Source organism: Lepidochelys olivacea, assembly GCF_965140295.1.
Source record: "Lepidochelys olivacea isolate rLepOli2 genome assembly, chromosome: 1".
In the NCBI taxonomy this organism is placed as follows: Eukaryota; Metazoa; Chordata; order Testudines; family Cheloniidae; genus Lepidochelys; species Lepidochelys olivacea.
This window is the reverse complement of record NC_140411.1, coordinates 129,266,302-129,276,039: the sequence shown is the minus strand read 5'-3', so window position 1 is coordinate 129,276,039 and position 9,738 is coordinate 129,266,302.

Genomic DNA, 9,738 nt, shown 5'->3' with positions numbered 1-9,738 from the left:
TGCCCCCATGTGGTTTGGGCTGGTCTAACATGCATTTCCATATGTCCTTTCCCCTAATATACAAAATAACAACCAGCAAATGCTATTACATTTGGAACAAATGGAGGGTTACCGTTTAATGAATGTAGATGTGTTGTTTAAGTAAAGTTTCATTAATCATGTGTAGCTTGTAATTCTGCAGTGAAGAATAGATACATTGTATCTTTTGTTCCTGTTAGGCATTGATGTCTGCTGTAAGTGTCTCAAGCATGGGATCTAAAATGTAACCATGCCAACCCTGATTCTGTATAAAAGCATCTGCAGCACAAAGGCATCAAATTCTCTCACATGATTTTTGAAAAACACAAACTTGAACAGTGACACATGCAAAATAAACAAATCAAGAAAAAATAAATTAGTGTAATTAGTACTCCTTTCCTTCCAATATGTTAATCCACCCAGGAACAAAGTGAGAAAATATATATTTCTCTGGCAGTCTGACTGCAGTGCAATGTACTGCATTTGGATTCGGAGGAACAGGGGGCATAATGTCTGACTCCAGGTTTTTCTCTTAAATTAGCAGAAGTTGGGATCCCACAACCCACTACTGGATATATTCTGTAGCTCACAAAACCTTATGTTCAAATAAATTGGTTAGTCTCTAAGGTGCCACAAGTACTCCTTTTCTTTTTGCGAATACAGACTAACACGGCTGCTACTCTGAATATATTCTGTTCTACTTCAGCCCCCCTGCAGTTGTAATATGAGAATGAAGGCTGCAATCTAAATGGAGAGCTATGTTTGTCCAAAAAGAAGGAAAAAGAGCTAAGGCTCTGTAATACTGATTGTTGCAATGCCTAAATTTAGGCACCCTGCCATCCAGTGGAATTCACAGTCCAAGGTTAGGTGCCCTGGTTCCCTATACAATGCATGGGGACAATTAAGCACCTAAGAATGGGATGTGCAAAAGGCAGCACAATGAACATAGAACCTGCATAAACTAGCCATTAGGAAATGCTGAGAAGGCTTAAGCCCCACACCTCAAAGTGACATAGGTGCCTAAATACAGAGCAGTGGGAAGTGCTTGTCTGCACTTGGGATTCACAGCCATGAATGCTCTCCTGGAGTTAGCCACCTAGGCCAGGTTAGTCCTTTTTCAAGGAGTAATATGATAGTGATTGTTGGTCCTGCCTTGTAACTTTTAGGTAGTTGTTTAGGGATCTCACCTAGCATATGGGAGATTCCTGATCAATTTCCCACTCTGCTTGAGGCAGCAAAAGGATTTTAAGTTGGTTCTCCTACTTCTCAAGAGGGTGCTCTAAGCCCTGAGCTATGGGACATTGCAGGGTAGGGATCTCTCCATCTCTCCCCTTTAAAGCTGTTATACTTTGTATAAATAATTAGTTACTGGAATAAGGACTTGAACTTGGTTTCCCATGTAGGTGCTCTAATCCCTGGGCTGTAGAGTAACGTGATCTTTCTTAGGTCCAATGATAAGTCAGCGTTTCATATGAAGTGGAACAGCTTCAACAGGGCCATATCAGAATATTCTATAGTGTAGTCACTAGGATACTCCCCTAGAAGGTTGAAGGTCCACATTCAAATCCCTTCTCCACATTATGTAGTGGGGGGAATTGAACCTGGGTTTTCCACTTCATAAGTGTGTACACTAACCCTGGGCCAAAAATGACAAGGGGCCCACCTTTTCCTCTATTGGCAGTAGCTTTTCTATGGATTTAAGTGTGCTCAGAGCTTGCCTCTCATATCAGAACCAAAAGGCAAGATGGTGGGGGGGGGGGAAATCCCTCGTTTGTGAATATCTCTGAATCTTGGGCATGAGTTAGGTGCAGAGCTGTTAGGCAATGTCAGGACTGAGGTGGCTGTATTGGGTGCCCAGCTGCTGAAGTTTAGGCACCTCAAGGACTTTTAGGCAAATAAGTTTCTGCCAAGGTTAGGTTAGGTTTAATAAATGCCAGTGGTGCCTAAATGTTGGGCTATTGAATCTAGCCCAAAGTAGTGAAAAATCAGAAGTGATTTCTCTCACACTATTATAAATCTGGAGGAAGGGAGTCAGTTGTGTAAATCTGACTCACAGAAGTAAATTCTGTTACTCAAAGTATATTATTATATTTGTATTGGCAGATTCTTCTTATTCGTCCAATTTAAAAAAAATGAGAGAGAGAGAGAGAGAAAAGATTACCCCTGTGCATGTGAAAGCACACCTGCACCCACTTCTTTTATTGGCAATACAAAAATGCTGTATAGATGGCCAAATTGTGGCCCACACAGCTGTAAAAGGGAATAAAGTTGCCTGCGCTATTGTGCATGGCTGTGTTAGCACATTCCTATGTCTTGGTGGATCCTGCAAGAGGAGGAAGGGATATTCAGCTGATACTTCCCCCCGAGTAGGTGGCTAGGTAGAGGATAGGGTGGATAGTGCCACGACTCCCTCCCCTCCCACTCTCATTGCACTGGCCGCTGAAGGAAAGTATGTTTTTCAGACCTAACTCAGTCAACTATCAGCTGCCATCAGTTGATTTTCATATTTCAGTTCTGGATTTCCATCAATTACTGTGATTTTTTTCAAAATAACTCCTTAAATGTAAATGTATATATTAAAACAGAACCCACTTAATTGGCATCCTGATTAATTGGATGCCTTATGTATAGGGATAATTGAATAAATGTTGCCTGGCAATCAATGCATTGCAATGATTTTATACAATATAGTAATGGCACAACTAGTTGAATCCATTGAAATGGCATGGTTAGGGTTATCTACAAGCTTCTTCACAAATGTTAATGTGTGTTTGTAGCTGCTAGCATACAGTGAAAAATAGACTTTCTCCCTTCCTTCAATATTAACTGTTTCCCTGTTTAATTTTGGAGACTCCATGTTATATTGGCATTTCTTTTAAACTTGATAATGCTTTGAAAGATGCTAACACAGTAGAACCTCATAGTTCAGAAAGGGAGGTTGTTCATAACTCTGAAATGTTTGTAACTCTGAACAAAACATTATTGTTCTTTCAAAAGTTTACAACTGAACATTGACTTAATACAGCTTTGAAACTTTACTCTGCAGAAGAAAAATGCTGCTTTCCCTTTTTTTAGTAGTTTATGTTTAAACACAGTACTGTACAGTATTTTCTGGGGTTTTTTTTGTCTCTGCTGCTGCCTGATTGCATAATTCCAATTCCAAATGAGGTGTGTGGTTGACTGATCAGTTTGTAACTCTGGGGTTCTACTGTAATTATAAAGCCACTTAACACTGACACTCAACTTTTTAAAAGAGCCTAAGAACATAAGAGTGGCCATAGTGGGTGAGATCAAAGGTCTATCTAGACCAGTATCCTGTCTTCTGACAGTGGCCGGTACCAGGTGCCCCAGAGGGAATGAACAGAACAGATAATCATCAAGTGATCCATCACCTGTCACCCATTCCTAGTTTCTAGTAAACAGAGGCTAGGACACCATCCCAGCCCATCCTGGCTTATAGCCATTGATGAACCTATCCTTCATAAACTTATCTAGTTCTTTTTTGAACCCTGTTATAGTCTTGGCCTTCACAACATCCTCTGGCAAGGAGTTCCACAGGTTGACTGTGCATTGTGTGAAAAAATACTTCCTTTTATTTGTTTTAAGCCTGAAGCCTATTAATTTTATTTGCTGTCCCTAGTTCTTGTGTTATGAGAAGGAGTAAATAACACTTCCTTATTTACTTTCTCCACACCAGTTAGCATTTTATCATACCCCCCGTTAGTCATCTTTTTTCCAAGCTGAAAAGTCCCTGTCTTATTAATTGCTCCTCATATAGAAGCCATTCCGTACCTCTAATTATTTTGTTGCCCTTTCTGAACCTTTTCCAATTCCAATATAGCTTTTCTGAGATAGGGCGACCACATCTGCACACAGTATTCAAGATGTGGGCATACCATGGATTTATATAGAGGCAAAATGATATTTTCTGTCTTATTATATATCCCTTTGTTAATGATTCCCAACGTTCTGTTCGCTTTTTTGACTGCTGCTGCACATTGAGTGGATGTGTTCAGAGAACTATCCACAAAGACACCAAGATGTCTTTCTTGAGTGGTAACAACTAATTTAGACCTGTGACAGGGTGCTAAGCCGAAAACTGCTTAGCCAACCCTCTGTCACTCCAGCTCCAATTAAGGGAGGTGAATTGGAGCTGGGTAGATCACCTGGCCCTGACTGGGAAAGCTGAAACAGCTGCTGCCTCATCCGGCTGGGGCTGGATAAAAGCCCCAGGAGAAGGAAGCCAGGGGAGGAGCTGAACAGGCTGTAAGCTGCACTAGAGGAAAGGCAGTGAGAGGAAGCAGAGAGAGATAGCTTGCCCCCTCTCTCCTGCTGGTGGACTGTAAGAAGGGGACTATATGTATGGTGGAAAGGGGGTGGGAACACAACCTGTAAATAAAAGCACCAGGTGAGAACTGCACCAAGGTCTCTGGGTGACTTTCTCAGCCCAGCGGGGGCACGAGCCAGGAGGCAGTGAACCGCGGCCAGTGGGACCTGCGATTGGCTGAACCTGCAGATGTGGCAGGTAAACAAACCATCCCAGCCCACTGGTGGATTTCCTTGATGGGCCATGTGCCAAAGGTTGTCGATACCTGCCTTAGAAACACCTGCTCAGTGTTAAGTGTTACACTGGTGGTAAGATTCAAACTTATTTTGATCCCCAGTGGCAGTGTGTTTCATAGTAGAAACAGTCTTATATCTCTGCTCCCATTCATATGCTGTGACACTTTCAATCAGGCACACAACAGGGTAGGGACAGTCACGTTTATCTGGGAGCTTAGGTGTTTCTTCAGACACTGCTCGCACACTGCCTTCTTGCAGCAGGAGAAGGGCTTGAATGGGTTCCTCCTCCAGAAACGCCCAGCACCAAACAGGGGCCTGAAGTCCCCCGCTCTCTCTCAGAGAAGGCCTCAGGCAACATGTAATATCCACCTTGATGCTGCCCCAGAGGACAAGGGGTCTCCAGTCAGGGACTTTTTTTGTATGTGTTCTGATACTATTTTATTAAATTCTGAACACCAATTCTCTTTAAAACCCAATTCACAGTCCATTGATGATTTCACTGTGATCAGGGACTTAGCGGGCAGGCAGAATGCCTGTCTTCACCTATCCCACTGGGGCTTAGATCTGAGATAGTCATCCAGGTACCAAAAGTGTGGTACCATGCACATGCCCAGAGGCAGAAACCTAGGAATATCAGATGCCTACAAAGTTAGGTAGTGGTTGAGCGAAAGTTTTAAGAATCTCAATAGTACCTATATTTGTACTTAGGTGCCTAAAGTGGGGAATTGAGTGGAAAAACCTGTCACTGGTCCTGTATTGAAGATTATTGGTTCTGGGATTCAGTCCAGTGCAGGTTTCAGAGTAGCAGCTGTGTTAGTCTGTATCTGCAAAAAGAACAGGAGTACTTGTGGCACCTTAGAGACTAACAAATTTATTTGAGCATAAGCTTTCGTGAGCTACAGCTTTGTGGAAGAGGAAAACCCACATTTGATGGGGGGAAAAAAACAAATATTAGCTATTTTTTTAACATTGACGTCTGCTTCAAAGTGTTCTGAGGTTTACTGGACTTCTGGGGGGACAGATTACATGGCAAGGTGGAGGTAGGATGGTCAAAACAATTTGCTATTGCTTTGCAATTTACCCAATGGGTATTACCACCACACAGACATAAACACAGACTAATAATAAGTCTGATCTTTATGTTAGCTTCTATCTTATCTCTGTGCAATGCACACAGAACTGGCCACAGTACAAAGCTTGGTCTCCAATCTAGTTTTGAATTTAATTTTCTTCAATTTTATAGTTTTTGAATGGCAATTAATTCCATATTTTCTTAGTTTAATTGCAAAAGTAATGTGAATAATTTCAGTGGTTTAAATGAAGAAGATAGATAGACTCAACCCCCCAGGAATGGTGATGCTGCCTTCGAAAGTCTCCAGCACTGCAATTCAAGAGAGCAGTCTTTTACATTTGATTTTTAGATCATTATCCAAGTACAGTAATAACCATGTCTTAAACATTGATCAGATGTTAATGTTTTTGGTTTAATGTAAGGAATTAGTGACACAGACTAAAACATTGATACCTCTAAAATGCTTCATGGAAGATACATAGCTGGGAAAACACTTGGCTCTAGTGGCTTTCTCTTAAAAGTTGGACATTTGAGGAGGGCAATTTCCCCTTTGATAAGAAGAATATACAGTAGCAGATCTAACTAGTTTGCATGTAACTGAAAGGAAGTATAAATGATTTATTTCTGTCCATTTAGAAATGGTATGGCTAGCACATTTCAGCAGTAAAAATGTCTAACTAAAGGCTGTCAGCTTTAGGAAACATGTCTTATTCAGGTAGCATCTTTCTTTCCCAACCCAACCAACATTTTAGGAGGCGGGGGGGAGACATGCACCTCCTCATCACACCCCAACCAGTTCCCAACTTCCCCTACATACAAATTTGTTTTAAAAAAGAGCTAGATCTTTTCTCTGTGTATTCTGACCTTCCCTGATGTGCAAAAGAACATACTTTCCTCCTCCTCCTATGTCCCATGCTTAGTTGCCATGTTCACACACAAGGAAATTAGTGAACAATAGTTTTCTTTACTGGCTGTTCTGATGGACTCAGGCTAGCCTGAATACTGTCACTTAAGAAGGATGCAGGTAGACAAACAATATTTTTTCCCCTTCAGATTTCAAGAAAAATCACTAGTTTTTAGTTTCAATTAAATTCACATAAAATATGTCCCTTGATAACTCATGGGTTTTGGGTGGTTTTTTTTTTGGGGTATTCTTGAAGGTAAAGTCACGCAAACTGAAAAATAACTTTTAAAAAAAAATCTGTACTCATAGCTTTGGTTTAAAAACAAACCTTTCCAGTATACAAAAAATATTTAAATAATGTAATAGAATAGTAATAATTTGTCAAACTCTTTTATATTAAATAAGAATTTCTCAGTATAACTGTTTTACTTTACCGCTCTAGGGTTCTGCTCCTGGCTTTTCAGGTGGCCTGTTGGGTAACTTTGGGTAGGTCATTGCACCTTTCTGACTCAGTTTCCCCATTTGTAAATTAGTGACAGTGGTACCTACCTTGATTATAAAGCACTTAAAGTTCTGCAGATGAAAAGGGCTGTATAAAAGCTAGTTGTTGTTTATTTATTTCATTAATTATGTTTAGACTAGTCTATGTAAAGATAGCAAATAGAATCATAGAATATCAGGGTTGGAAGTGACCTCAGGAGGTCATCTAGTCCAACCCCCTGCTCAAAGCAGGACCAGTCCCCAACTAAATCATCCCAGCCAGAGCTGTCTCAAGCCTGACCTTGAAAACCTCTGAGGAAGGAGATTCCACCACCTCCCTAGGTAATCCATTCCAGTACTTCACCACCCTCCTAGTGAAAAAGTTTTTCCTAACATCCAACCTAAACCTTCCACACTGTAACTTGAGATCACTGCTTCTTGTTCTGTTATCTGCCACCACTGAGAACAGCCTTGCTCCATCCTCTTTGGAACACCCCTTCAGGTAGTTGAAAGCAGCTATCAAATCCCCTCATTCTTCTCTCCTGCAGACTAAATATCCCAGTTCCCTCAGCCTCTCCTCATAAGTTGTGTTCCAGACCCCTAAACATTTTTGTTGCCCTCCTCTGGACTCTTTCCAATTTTTCCAAATCCTTCTTGTAGTGTGGGGCCCAAAACTGGACACAGTACGCCAGATGAGGCCTCACCAATGTCAAATAGAGGGGAATGATCACATCCCTCGATCTGCTGGCAATACCCCTAATTATACATCCCAAAATGCCATTGGCCTTCTTGGCAACAAGGGCACACTGTTGACTCATATCCAGCTTCTCGTCCACTATAACCCCAGGTCCTTTTCTGCAGAACTGCTGCCGAGCCATTCGGTCCCTAGTCTGTAGCAGTGCATCTGATTCTTCCGTCCTAAGTGCAGGACTCTGCACTTGTCCTTGTTGAACCTCATCAGATTTCTTTGGCCCAATCCTTCAATTTGTGTAGGTCACTCTGGACCCTATCCCTACGCTCAAGCTTATCTACCTCTCCTCGCAGCATAGTGTCATTCGCAAACTTGCTGAGGGTGCAATCCATCCCATCATCCAGATCATTAGTAAAGATGTTCAACAAAACTGGCCCCAGGACCGACCCTTGGGGCACTTGAAACCGGCTGCCAGCTAGACATGGAGCCATTGATCACTACCCATTGAGCCTGATGATCTAGACAGCTTTCTATCCACCATATAGCCCATTCATTCAGCCCAAACTTCTTTAACTTGCTGGCAAGAATACTGTGGGAGACCATATCAAAAGCTTTGCTAAAGTCAAGGAATAACACATCCACTGCTTTCTCCTTATCCTCAGAGCCAGTTATGTCGTCATAGAAGGCAATTAGATTAGTCAGGCATGACTTGCCCTTGGTGAATCCATGCTGACTGCTCCTGATCACTTTCCTTTCCTCTAAGTGCCTCAGAATTGATTCCTTGAGATTGATTCCTTGCCTGTAGTTCTCCAGATCCTTCTTCTTCCCTTTTTTAAAGGTGGGCATTACATTACCCTTTTTGCAGTCTTCCGGGACCTCCCCCAATCGCCATAAGTTTTCAAAGATAATGGCCAATGGTTCTGCAATCACATCTGCCAACTCCCCTAGCACCCTCGGATGCAGTGCATCTGGTCCCATGGACTTGTGCTCATCCAGCTTTTCAAAATAGTCCTTAACCACTTCTTTCTCCACAGAGGGCCGGTCACCTCCTACCCATGCTGTGCTGCCCAGTGCAGCAGTCTGGGAGCTGACCTTGTTCGTGAAGACATCATGAAGACACATCTTCTGCTTTCACCAGCTACTGATTGTCCTATATACAAGACTGTACGAACTAAGCTTGTTTCTGAAACTAAATGCATGGATAACAGACAGTGCATAAAGAAAGCAGTCTGAAAATATAATGAAAAACTATTGACATAGTAGAAATGTAGCAACATAGAGTTATCGATGCTAGATTAGACCATATGATCCAGTATTTTTCTAGCTGTGGCAAGCACCTGATGCTTCAAAGCTAGAACCTATATTGTGATATTTTTGTTCTCATTGTATTATAACTTACACCATGAGTAGTCTCATTTAAGATGATGGGACTGCTTGTGCTGTAGGGTATTACTCAATGTGAGTAAGGGTATCATAATCTGGCACCAGATGATTGTACCTCATAACCTTGTAATGCATCTAGCCATTGTGCAATGCTGTTTGGGGGAAGCACTGGACATTTTCCCCTCAACTAACTTTATCCTAGGAAGAATAACTCTCTTCACTATAGGAATTACAAGGTGAAATTCTATGGCCTGTGTTATACTGGGAGTCAGTCTAGGTCATCACAATGGTCCCTTTTGGCTTTCAAATCTGAGTGAGCTTTTGCAATATACCATTGCACCCAATTAATTCTCCCTTACCCAAATAAATAATAGTCTTTAGTCAATGATGCCTTTTTGTTCACCTTGGACACTTCTATCCCTTGTTACTCATAACTGAACATCAACTAGAACTAAGTAGATTTTCTTGATTAGTCTGTTCTGAACTGCTTGAATGGGTTGGAAAATATAAGAAGTTAAAATTCAAAATATGGTACCAAAGGAAGGAAAGTAACATGAACAGTGAATTCCCACCATACAAAATCTCATTTAGCTGAAAAGTAAATAGCAAAGGGAGATAAGGAATAAA